Raw genomic sequence first — 11,486 nt, forward strand, 5'->3', positions numbered from 1 at the left:
CAGCCAAGGCTCCATTGGAGCAAAAAGATGGCCCGGGCGCTGGGGATGGCTCTGTGGCCTCTGCCCCAGGCGCTAGAGTGGCTCTGGTCGCAATATGGCGACACCCAGGAGGGTCGCAACATGGCGACGCCCAGGATGGGCAGAGCATCGCCCCTGGTGGGCAGAGCATCGCCCCTGGTGGGCGTGCCGGGTGGATCCCGGTCGGGCGCATGCGGGAGTCTGTCTGACTGTCTCTCCCTGTTTCCAGCTTCAGAAAAATGAAAAAATAAATAAATAAATAAATAAATAAATAAATAAAAATCAATAAACTTTAAAAAATTCAATGGTTTGGCCCTGGCCAGTTGGCTCAGCGGTAGAGCGTCGGCCTAGCGTGCGGAGGACCCGGGTTCGATTCCCGGCCAGGGCACACAGGAGAAGCGCCCATTTGCTTCTCCACCCCTCCGCCGCACTTTCCTCTCTGTCTCTCTCTTCCCCTCCCACAGCCAAGGCTCCATTGGAGCAAAGATGGCCCGGGCGCTGGGGATGGCTCTGTGGCCTCTGCCTCAGGCGCTAGAGTGGCTCTGGTCGCAACATGGCGACGCCCAGGATGGGCAGAGCATCGCCCCCTGGTGGGCAGAGTGTCGCCCCATGGTGGGCGTGCCGGGTGGATCCCGGTCGGGCGCATGTGGGAGTCTGTCTGACTGTCTCTCCCTGTTTCCAGCTTCAGAAAAAATGAAAAAAAAAAAAAAAAAATTCAATGGTTTAATTCTGGACTCTCAATTCTATTCCATTAATCTACATGTCTATCCTTAATGCCAGTACCAGAATGTTACAATTAACATAGTTTTCTAGTAAGTTTTAAAATAAAAATGGTGCTCAGTAACATTTAATGCTTCTTTAATTGCTTTAATCATGTTTTGTAATTCTCGGAACAAAAGTTTTGCATTTCTTTTCTTAAATGTATTCCAAAGTAGTTTATTATTTTCTATGGTATTGTAAATAAAATTGTTTTCTTAATTTAATTTTCAGTTTGCTTATTGATAATGTTTAGAAATACAATTTATTTTTGTATATTGCTCCTGTATCCTAGAGCATTTCTGAATGCATTTATTACTTTGAATAGTTTTTCCAATGTGTTCCTTATGATTTTCTTTTTTTTTTCTTTTTCTTTTTTCTTTTTCTGAAGCTGGAAACGGGGAGAGACAGTCAGACAGACTCCTGCATGCGCCTGACTGGGATCCACCCGGCACGCCCACCAGGGGGTGACGCTCTGCCCACCAGGGGGCGACGCTCTGCCCACCAGGGGGCAATGTTCTGCCCCTCCGGGGCGTCTCTCTGCCTCGACCAGAGCCACTCTAGCGCCTGGGGCAGAGGCCAAGGAGCCATCCCCAGCGCCCGGGCCATCCTTGCTCCAATGGAGCCTCGCTGCGGGAGGGGAAGAGAGAGAGACAGAGAGGAAGGAGAGGGGTGGAGAAGCAGATGGGCGCTCCTCCTGTGTGCCCTGGCCAGGAATCGAACCCGGGACCCCTGCACGCCAGGCCGACGCTCTACCACTGAGCCAACCGGCCAGGGCTCCTTATGATTTTTTATACAAAAGATCATACCATCTGAAAATAGATGTACTATTACTTCTTCTCCAATCTGGATAATTTTCATTTTCTTGCTTAATTGCCCTGTCCAGAATTTTTAGTTCAATGTTTAACAGAAGTGGTGAGAGTAGACATCTTTGTCTTTTTCTTGATCTCAGAGGAAAAGAAGTCACTATTAGTTAGGACATTAATTTTGAGTTTTTATAAATGTACTTTATTGAGCTGAGGCAGTTCCCTTCTATTTCTAGTGTGTTGAGTGTTTTTATCATGAAGATTAGTTATAGCCTTTGCTGTGTTATTTTAGTGGTTGCTTTAGTATTTACAGTATACATTTTTAACTTTTCACAGGCTGCCTTCAAGAGATAGTATACCACCTCAGGAATAGTTTAAGAACCTGCCATTTCTCCCCTCCCAGCCATTATATAATTGTTGGCATACATTTTACTTTTAGATGTGCTATATATTCTGTAAAATTAATATTTGTGTTTTAAAATTATCTTTTTAAATATTTATTTTATAAATCTATATTATAATATTTACTTGTAAAATTAATCTGTGAGACCATTTAGGGCATTTGAGAATCACAAACATTTGAAATTATCTTTTTTATATGACTAATATATATTATATATTTTTAATACCTTAACCTTTTTTTTTTTTTTTTTTTGAGAAAGAGAGAGACAGAGACAGACAGACAGGGACAGACAGGAAGGGAGAGAGAGGAGAAGATTCAACTTAGAGTTGCAGCACCTTAATTGTTCATTGATTGCTTTCTCATATGTGCCTTGACAGGGTGGCTCCAGCCAAGCCAGTGACCCCATGCTTAAGTCAGCGACTATGGGGTCATGTCTATGATCCCACACTGAAGGAAGTGACCCTGCACTCAAGTTGGTAACCTCTCTTGCTGAAGCTGGTGAGCCCGTACTCAAGCCAGCGATCTTGGAGTTTTGAACCTGAGTCCTGCACCACCATCTGGTCAGGCTCACCTTAACCATTTTTAAGTGTTAAGTATATTTCTATTGTTGTATAGCAGATCTCTAGAACTTTTTTGTCTTGTAAAATGAAAACTTTACACCCACTGAAGACCAAACTCCCTATTTCCTCCTTTCCCCAGCTCCTGGTAACATTCTATTTTCTGTTTCTATGAGTTCGTATACTTTAGATCTCATATGAGTAAAGTCATACAGTATGTATCTTATTGTCATGACTCACTTCATTTAGCACAATGTCCTCAAAAACCATCCCCTTTCTAGCACGTGACAAGATTTTCTTCTTTTGTAAGGCTTAATAATATTCTGTTTTATGTATACACTACATTTTCTTTATTCATTCATCTGTTGTTGGACATTTGGGTTGCTTCCACAACTCTTTGGTATTCTGAATAATACTGTAACAAACGTGGGTGAGCAAATACCTCTCTATATTTGGATATTAACCCTAATCAGATATATGATTGCAATTATTTGGTCCCATTCTATATGTTTCCTTCCACTTGAAACTCCTCCAGATTTCTATTATTTATTTTCTGTATAATTATTTCTTCTTTCCTTATCCGTATACTGACTGTTTCATTTCTAGTAAAAAAAAAAAAAGAATAAAAGAAAAAGAAAGAAGGCATAAAATCCTTGCTATGCTAAATATCCCAAGCCTATATTATCCCACTTCTTTTCCGTTGTGGCCTGTTTTCTTACCAAGATCATTTACATTTGGTCTCCAGTTGCTCATGACCAATCACTTTTAACTCCCACAGTCTGTTTCCACTCTCACCATTTTACTGAATTTAGTCTTTTGAAGGTCACCAAATACCTATTATTCTGCAAATCCAGTTGTGCTTTCTCAGGTCTCTTGACCTTTCTAATATCATCTGACAATGACTTATACCTTATTTTTTCTTGAAAGCATCCTCTTGGTTTCCAAAACTGTGCATTTCCCTAACTTTCCAGCTACCCCTCTAGTGCTAATGTCCCCCTTGCTGTCATCATTCTTTGCAGAATTCCATACTCATCATCAGTGTAGACATGCCTTCAAGTTCCCTCTTTGTTCTTTTTTCCTCCTTTCACTATTTCATTCAATATCAGCACGTTTATTATCATCTTAAGGTGCTATGCCTTTTAAATATCTCTACATTCAATCCTTATCTTGAGCTTTGGAGCAGTGAGAAGCCTAAAGATCATTGAGTTCAATAACTTTCTAACTGCTCCATAGAACCCAAGGGGTTTCCTGGAGACAGAACAGGTGAGTCTTTATCTCAAGCAGCTCGACTTTGTTCTGCAGTGTTTGTTCATTTATCATGTAGTTATTAAATGACTCCTTAATGTCTTATAGACATTTAAAAGATAATAGAGAGCATAACTAATTTGATGCTAGTAAATTTAACCATTTAGGTGAAGTGGACAATTTACTTAAGAAACACAACTTTCCAAAAATGGATATAGGAAGACATATAACATTAATAAAAGTACTTATAGAAATTTTACTATTAAAGATATTGAATTCAAATTTAAAACCTATCCCACAAAGGAAACATTGCACTCACTACTGAATTCTTCCAAACATTTAAAAATAATATAACACCAGTCCTATCCAAACTATTCCAGGAGTCAGAAAAATTAACACTTTTCAACTCATCATCACGTCAAAATCTGAAAGAACACGACAAAAAAGGAAAAGTATAGATCAATCTCCCTCATGAAGACTGAGTCTAATATTAAATAAAACGTTAGCAAACATAACCCAGCATGTTAAAAAGAAAAGGATAACACGTCATAATAAAGTTGTGATTATTCTAGAAATACACAGTTTGCTTAACATTTGAGAATTAAACAATGTAATTAACTGCATTAAGAATATTTTTTAAAAGGAAGAAATTAAACTTTTTATCAGTCAACATGGTTGTGCACATGGAAAATTCAAATGAATGTATAGAGGAACTATTAGAATACATGTATTAAGGTCACTGGACAAATAATGAAAATTTGAAATAATGAAAAATAACATTTACAAATAAATAGAAAATGAAATGTAAAAAACAACATATTTAAAATAGCATCAAAAGCCACCAAATAAATCTAAGAAAAAAAAAGAACTCCATCTGAACACTCAAAAATTATCAAGAAAAATTAATAAATACCTAAATAAATAGAGAAGGGGAGCCCTGGCCGGTTGGCTCAGTGGTAGAATATCGGCCTGGCATGTAGGAGTCCCAGGTTTGATTCCCGGCCAGGGCACACAGGAGAAGCGCCCATCTGCTTCTCCACCCCACCCCCTCTCCTTCCTTTCTGTCTCTCTTTAACCCCTCCCGCAGCTGAGGCTCCATTGGAGCAAAGATGGCCTGGGCGCTGGGGATGGCTCTGTGGCCTCTGCCTCAGGCGCTAGAGTGGTTCTGGTTGCAACAGAGCGACACCCCAGATGGGCAGAGCATCGCCCTCTGGTGGCCATGCTGGGTGGATCCCGGCCGGGTGCATGTGGGAGTCTGTCTGACTGCCTCCCTGTTTCCAACTACAGAAAAATATAAAAAAAAAAAAAAAAAAAAAAAGAAAGAAAGAAAGAAAAAAAAACATGATATGTTTCCTTTCTGAATTCTAGAGCTTAATACTACATAAAGACTATATTGCTTTTCATTTAGCTTGTATCTAATGCAGCATAAGAGATAACATGACAGATTGCTGCTCTATTTTGCTTTGTCGCCAATTGTCTCTTCTTCTAATTATATATAAAACAAATGATTAGTACAATGCCTTCTGCAGTTCCTCCAAAAATCTTAAATTGTTTTAGAGGAAACAAGTTACTGATTCCATCAGAAATAGCAGTTAGTAAATTTTTTCCATTAATCAATTTCAACTGATCCTTAAAAGTAGCATCAATATGCTTTGTAAATCTAAAATTTCCATAGTTAAGTTTCCATGATTTAACAAATGCTTTTTAACATTTTCCCAAGGGAAATAAGTATGCTTCCAAGGAATGGGGTAACACAAAAAGTAGTTACATTCCAATTACATTTTAGCTTAATTTGTCTTTGTAAGCCAATAATTTGATCTCCTAATAATAAAATTACAGTTTGTTCTAAATCATTAACTTTAGCATTAATGTTACTATCTATATGTAGTTGAGAAGGCCACAGTTGTTCAGAATCTTCATGCCATTTTTGCACAAAGTCCACAGTCTGTATGCTTTGATGTAATGCAACTCCAGATACAGCAGCGCGGTGGTTACAGCTATTAGTCCCATAATGATGGCGATACTCAGTCTAACCCAGGGGTCTCAAACTCGGGCCGCATGCGGCCCGCCCACCAATTTTGTGCGGCCTGCAGACTGGCCCGCAGACTAATCCACGAAGTTTGATTAGTCTGCGGGCCGCACAAAATTGGTGGGCGGGCCGTGAGTTTGAGACCCCTGGTCTAACCAGTCTCTTGGTTCGCATCAAAGACTTAATGAGATGTTGTAACAGCATTATGGAAGGGGAATTTTGCCACATCCGATGCATCTGTACTGGAATCTAGACTCCTGTTCGGGCTCTTAAAATGTATAGACTTTGACTATTTTCATTAAAAGGAATAGAAGAGTTAATACATGTTTAAAAAGTACACTTATTTCAAGTTATTGAATAATTTTCAACTGTCCATTTGGCTTCATAATAAACATATAAGGCAATCTAACACAAGCAGATATGAAATGTATTTCATTCTTTTTAAAGGTTAACATAGTATGATTAGAAAGATAATTTCTCCTTTCCACACTGACATATGTTTAAGTGCCATGGCTATTTTCCACAAATGATATTGTATAGGACCAAATTTTATATGAGGAGCTTGAGGTGACATCCCTCCTCCGTGCCATACAATAGTATGATTACCTTGACCATCAGCTATAATTGAACCATTGTTCTTATGCCACCTTAGATCAGCACCCTGACCTTTAACTCGGGCAGAACCATGAGGGCTCCAATCTATGACGTTTCCATAGGAAATAGTAAGTAAAACCCAAGCAGTTTCTCCTCTGCAATTTTTCCAGTGTACCCATTCACTTAGTTGATTAACAATTGCAGTTTGACAGGGTGGTAAATCAGATGGAGGTTCCGGATCACGTACAGATGTATTACCTTTAAATCCATATCCTTGTAACAAAAACAAACGTTTCTTTCCTTCTCCTTTATTTAAAAAATTTAAAGTAAAAAAAGTTTTATGTAGCATAATTCTAAGAGATAATTTCCTTCCTTCTCCCCCCTTTTGTTTAAGTAATATTTTTTAAAGTGCGATTACTGAGCTCAATAGTCACTTGTCCTTGTGGAAGTAATGCAAACCTAGTAAGAATAGTTAGTTCTGCTTATTGTTATAGACACAACAGCTAGCATTGCTAGAAACAGAGTCAAGGATGTTTTTGAAGTCTTAGTCCTAATTAAAACATTTTTTGCCTCCTGGGTAAGTTTCTTTAGTTACCCCTAAGTAGGCAGTTCAGCTTTTTGTGTTGTAGTTGCCTTTATCTTTATTTCTTTAATAACCTTTGGCTTTAGGCTTAGTCTCTTTATTTCTTCTTCTGATGGCTCCAAGATGTCAAATTTCCCTTTCTTCTATTTCCGACCCATGCCGAGGCTTCAATCTTCTGGAAGGTATTTACTGGTTTCCCGTATTTACGGAGAAAAGAGCAAATTCTCGCTCCTATGTTTTGCCTACATTGCTGTTGTAAATTAGCAAACTGTCTCTGTTTAAAAAGTTCATTTTTTGTAATATTAACAAAAGGGTTAATGTTAGTATTTTGATTAGCCTGAATACAAGCCTGATTCTCCTATTAAGTCATAAATCGTAACTCTTTCGCTTTCAAAAGAACAGTCTGAGCTAACATTTCTGAATTTTTTGAGATGAAACATTCAGAGTCCGTGAAGGAGGATAGCAGTTTCTGTGTATAAGGACAGTTAGTTCTATACTGGGAGCAAGCTGTTTTTAGCTCTTTAAGAGCTTTGACAGGGATTTGGTCATATTGAGTATAAAAAAAACTTCTTGTCAGAAAGTTTAGACTGTATTTTAAATGTTTATTTATTTTTTTATTTTGTTTATTCATTTTAGAAAGGAGAGAGAGAGGGAGAGAGAGAGAGAAACAGAGAGAGAGAAGGGGGAGGAGCAGGAAGCATCAACTCCCATATGTGCCTTGACCAGGCAAGCCCAGGGTTTCAAACCGGCAACCTCAGCATTTCCAGGTCGACGCTTTATCCACTGTGCCACCACAGGTCAGGCAGACTGTATTTTAAAAAGTTGCTTTTTTAATTGTTTAGAAGATAAATGTTTTTCCTTATCAGAGGCTAAATTCCCTTGTTATCTTCCTATTGTAAAAAAAATGTCTTAGAGCTTTGTTAGGGACTTTGCCCCAAATTTTGCAGCTTAGTGACCACTGCATAAGTGAGCTAGAAAGAAAACTAATGTTGCTTAGCAATAACAGATGCATTAGCTTCTATATTTAAAAGTCTTTTGTACTGTTAAGTCTATTTTAGGTCATCAGAGGAGCCAATTCCCGCTCTCCTTGGGGCCCCTTTTTCAGGATGTGGCCTTACAAGCAGCCAACTGCCTGAAGCAGTTTGAGATAAATTTTTAAGACTTAATTTTACTTAACTTCTTAGTTTGAGCATATTTTTACACACAAACAAGACAATTTTCAGCATAGAAACACAAGTATAACACATAACTGATTAATTCTAATACTTTGAATATACCTTACAATGCATTGACCAAATTAGCAAGCCTTAAGGATTTATATTTTATTCAATTTAAATTTAAATGAGTGCTCCTTACAAGTTTTAATTTTAAAACAAAAAATATATGAATAAAACTATTTTTTTCAATATAAGAGCTGGCATTTCCAATTTTTGCATGCAAGAACTTAATCCAGGCCTTAAAAATAACATTTTAGACAATATCAAACAAAAACTAAACAGAAATTAGAATCAGATAAACCAGACCAGACAAACCAGAGAGAAACCCAGGATTTCAGAGTACAGTCAGACTAGAAAGATGCCTGCCTGATTTTAATCAGGGCATTTTTTTGACAGAGACTAGGGATGGATGAGACTAATTAAAATTTCCTGAGAAGAAAATAAAACTCAGTGGCCACTAAGAGATTTTGTAATCATATCCATTAGGAGTCACCATCTAAATTTCCAGGCAAAGAACAAGAAAGAAACAAAATGATAGCTCAGAGGATTATAGCTAAAACATTAAAGAAAATCAGTAAGCAATCTCCACTTTCCAGATTTTTTCCTTATTACAAAGACTGGAGAATTTTAAGGACTTCGTGATTCCTCTATATGTCCTAATTCTAATTGAGTTTGTACCAATTGATGTAATGCTTCAAGCTTCTCTCCTTTTAACAGTTACTGCTCAACCTATATTAATATCAGACTTTATCTGACAAGCTGGAGGCCATGAGAATTCAGAATCAGACTGTACTGACTGCAAAACTAAAGAAATTAAATGACAAAAAGACCAAACAGAAAGAATAGTGTCTCCTTGTTGATGGTCATGTCGTAAAGCTCTCATTACTTGGTTCCAGGTTTTTAAACTTAAAGCAGCCTTTCCTTGTGGCTGAAACCAGTAACAATGTAAGAACTTAATATTTTTACTATTTACAGTTACACCATGACCCTCTAATAATGTTTGCAGTAGTTTCATGTATTTTTGGGTCTTTATTAAGGAATTGGCATGAGAATTCCCCATCACTCTGCCCCAAGGATTCACTTACCTACAGAGCGGTATTATACCCCCTTCAGTCTGATGGTCTTGAGACTGCAACCTCTGACCTCTTCGAGCCCCCATGTCGTGGGAACCTGTCCCACGTTGGGTGCCAGATGTTACGAATTTCTTCACAGTTTGGACTTGCAAGGCAAAAGACACACCAGATATTATATACACCGGGCAGAGGGCTGAAACTCTTACGTGGAATCAGCCCTGAGAAACAGTGCCTCTGCATATTTATTGAGTTTCAAAAACATTAGCTCAGCAATTAAAACAAGACAGTTACACAAGCCTTTTATCCCATCCGTTTCATCCCCAACCCTGGACATCTACTGTTTCTTTCAATGGACACAAGAAGAATCAGAGTCTCAGAGCTTATCAATCACAAAGTACATCTGGTTTTTGCAGACATTCCTCCAAGAATCTTGCATACATGCACTTGAGTAACCCAGGCCATTATCTCTCCATGGCCAACACACTCCAAGATCTCCTGTCTTCAATTAACCCTTGCTCTGCAGATAACTGCCGTTTATGCTGGTGCAGAGTCATCTCCTACACCCCAACTTAGAAACCCCAAGGTCGCCAGCTTGAGCATGGGCTCACCAGCTTGAGCACAGTATTGCCAAGGGTGGGATCATAGACATGACCCCATGGTTGCTGGCTTGAGCCCATAGGTCACTGACTTGAGGAAGGGGCCGCTGGCTTAACTGGAGCCCCCACCCTCATCAAGTCACATGTGAGAAAGCAATCAATGAACAACTAAAGTACCAACTATGAGTTGATGCTTCTCATTTCTCTCCCTTCCTGTCTGTCTGTCCCCCTGCCTCTCTCACTAAAAAAAAAAAAAAGTGAAAAGGAAAGCCACAGACTGGGAAAACATTTTTGCAATCCATATACTGAACAAATGACTAGTATCTAGACTATATAAAGAATTTCTAAATATCAACAAAAGGGTACACAATCTAATAAAAATATGGAGAAAGATGAACAAGTATAGTACTTTACTATAAAAGGAGATCCAGATGGCTAGTCAGCATCTAAAAACTTGCTCCACATCATTAGTCATCAGGACATTCAAAATTAAACGAACGATGAAATAGTACTACATGCCTACTAGAATAGCCATTTAAAAAAACACTAGTGCTTCTTACTGCTAGCAGTAAGAAGGGTCGGGAGGATATGCAGCAACTGGAACTCTCATTCATTGCTGCCAAGAGTATAAATTAGTACAGCCCCTTTGGAGATTTATTTTGACTATTTTTACTAAAACTGAATATTAAAATACTCTATGTACTAACAGTGCTAACACTAGGTGTATGCAAAAGTATATAATGTGTACACCAAAACCATATTCTAGAATGTTCATGCCAGCCCTATTCACAAAATCCCCAAATGGAAAAGAATTCAAAGGCCCTTCAACAACTAACAAAATGTATATATAAAGTATTAAATGTTCATATCACAGAATACTCTATAGCAATAAAAGAAAACCTCTGCTACACGCAAAAATATCGATGCATCTCACAGATGTAATGTGGAGTGAAAGAAACAAACACAAAGGTGTATGTAATAAATGATTCCATTTATGTAGGCAAAATGAAATGACAGATTTAGATAGTGGTTACCTTTGAAGGAGCACTGAGGGAGTACAAAGTAGACTTTGGGGTGCTGGTTGTGTTTTGTGTCTAGATCAGGGTTGTAGTTACATAGATGTGTTGACTTTGTAGAACCCATCAAGATTTCTGAACTTTCCTGTCTTCTATACCTCTACAAATTTATATAAAAATTAAGCATATTTTAGTTAGAAAAATTAATCTGAAAATTTTACTTATTAAAAAAGTATGGTTTACTTTGATCAAATAAAAAGGAATTATGCAATTACTGTTTTTTTCTTTTTGTATCCAATATCAAAAAGCTTGGAGATAATTGTCAATTTTAGTAACTCTATTAGTTTAGGTCAGGGACTGGGAACCTATGGCTCGTAAGCCAGATGTGGCTCTTTTGATGGCTGTATCTAGCTGGCAGACAAATCTTTAATAAAAAAATAATAACGTAAAAAATATAAAACATTCTCATGTATTACAATCCATTCATTTCCTACTGCTCATGTTCATGGTTGCAGATGGCTGGATCCAATTACAGCTGTCCTCTGGGACAACACCAAATTTTTATTGGATAATGTGTGACATACACGGGTCAT

The sequence above is a fragment of the Saccopteryx bilineata genome, chromosome 1 (genome assembly GCF_036850765.1).
Source record: "Saccopteryx bilineata isolate mSacBil1 chromosome 1, mSacBil1_pri_phased_curated, whole genome shotgun sequence".
NCBI classification, from domain to species: domain Eukaryota; kingdom Metazoa; phylum Chordata; class Mammalia; order Chiroptera; family Emballonuridae; genus Saccopteryx; species Saccopteryx bilineata.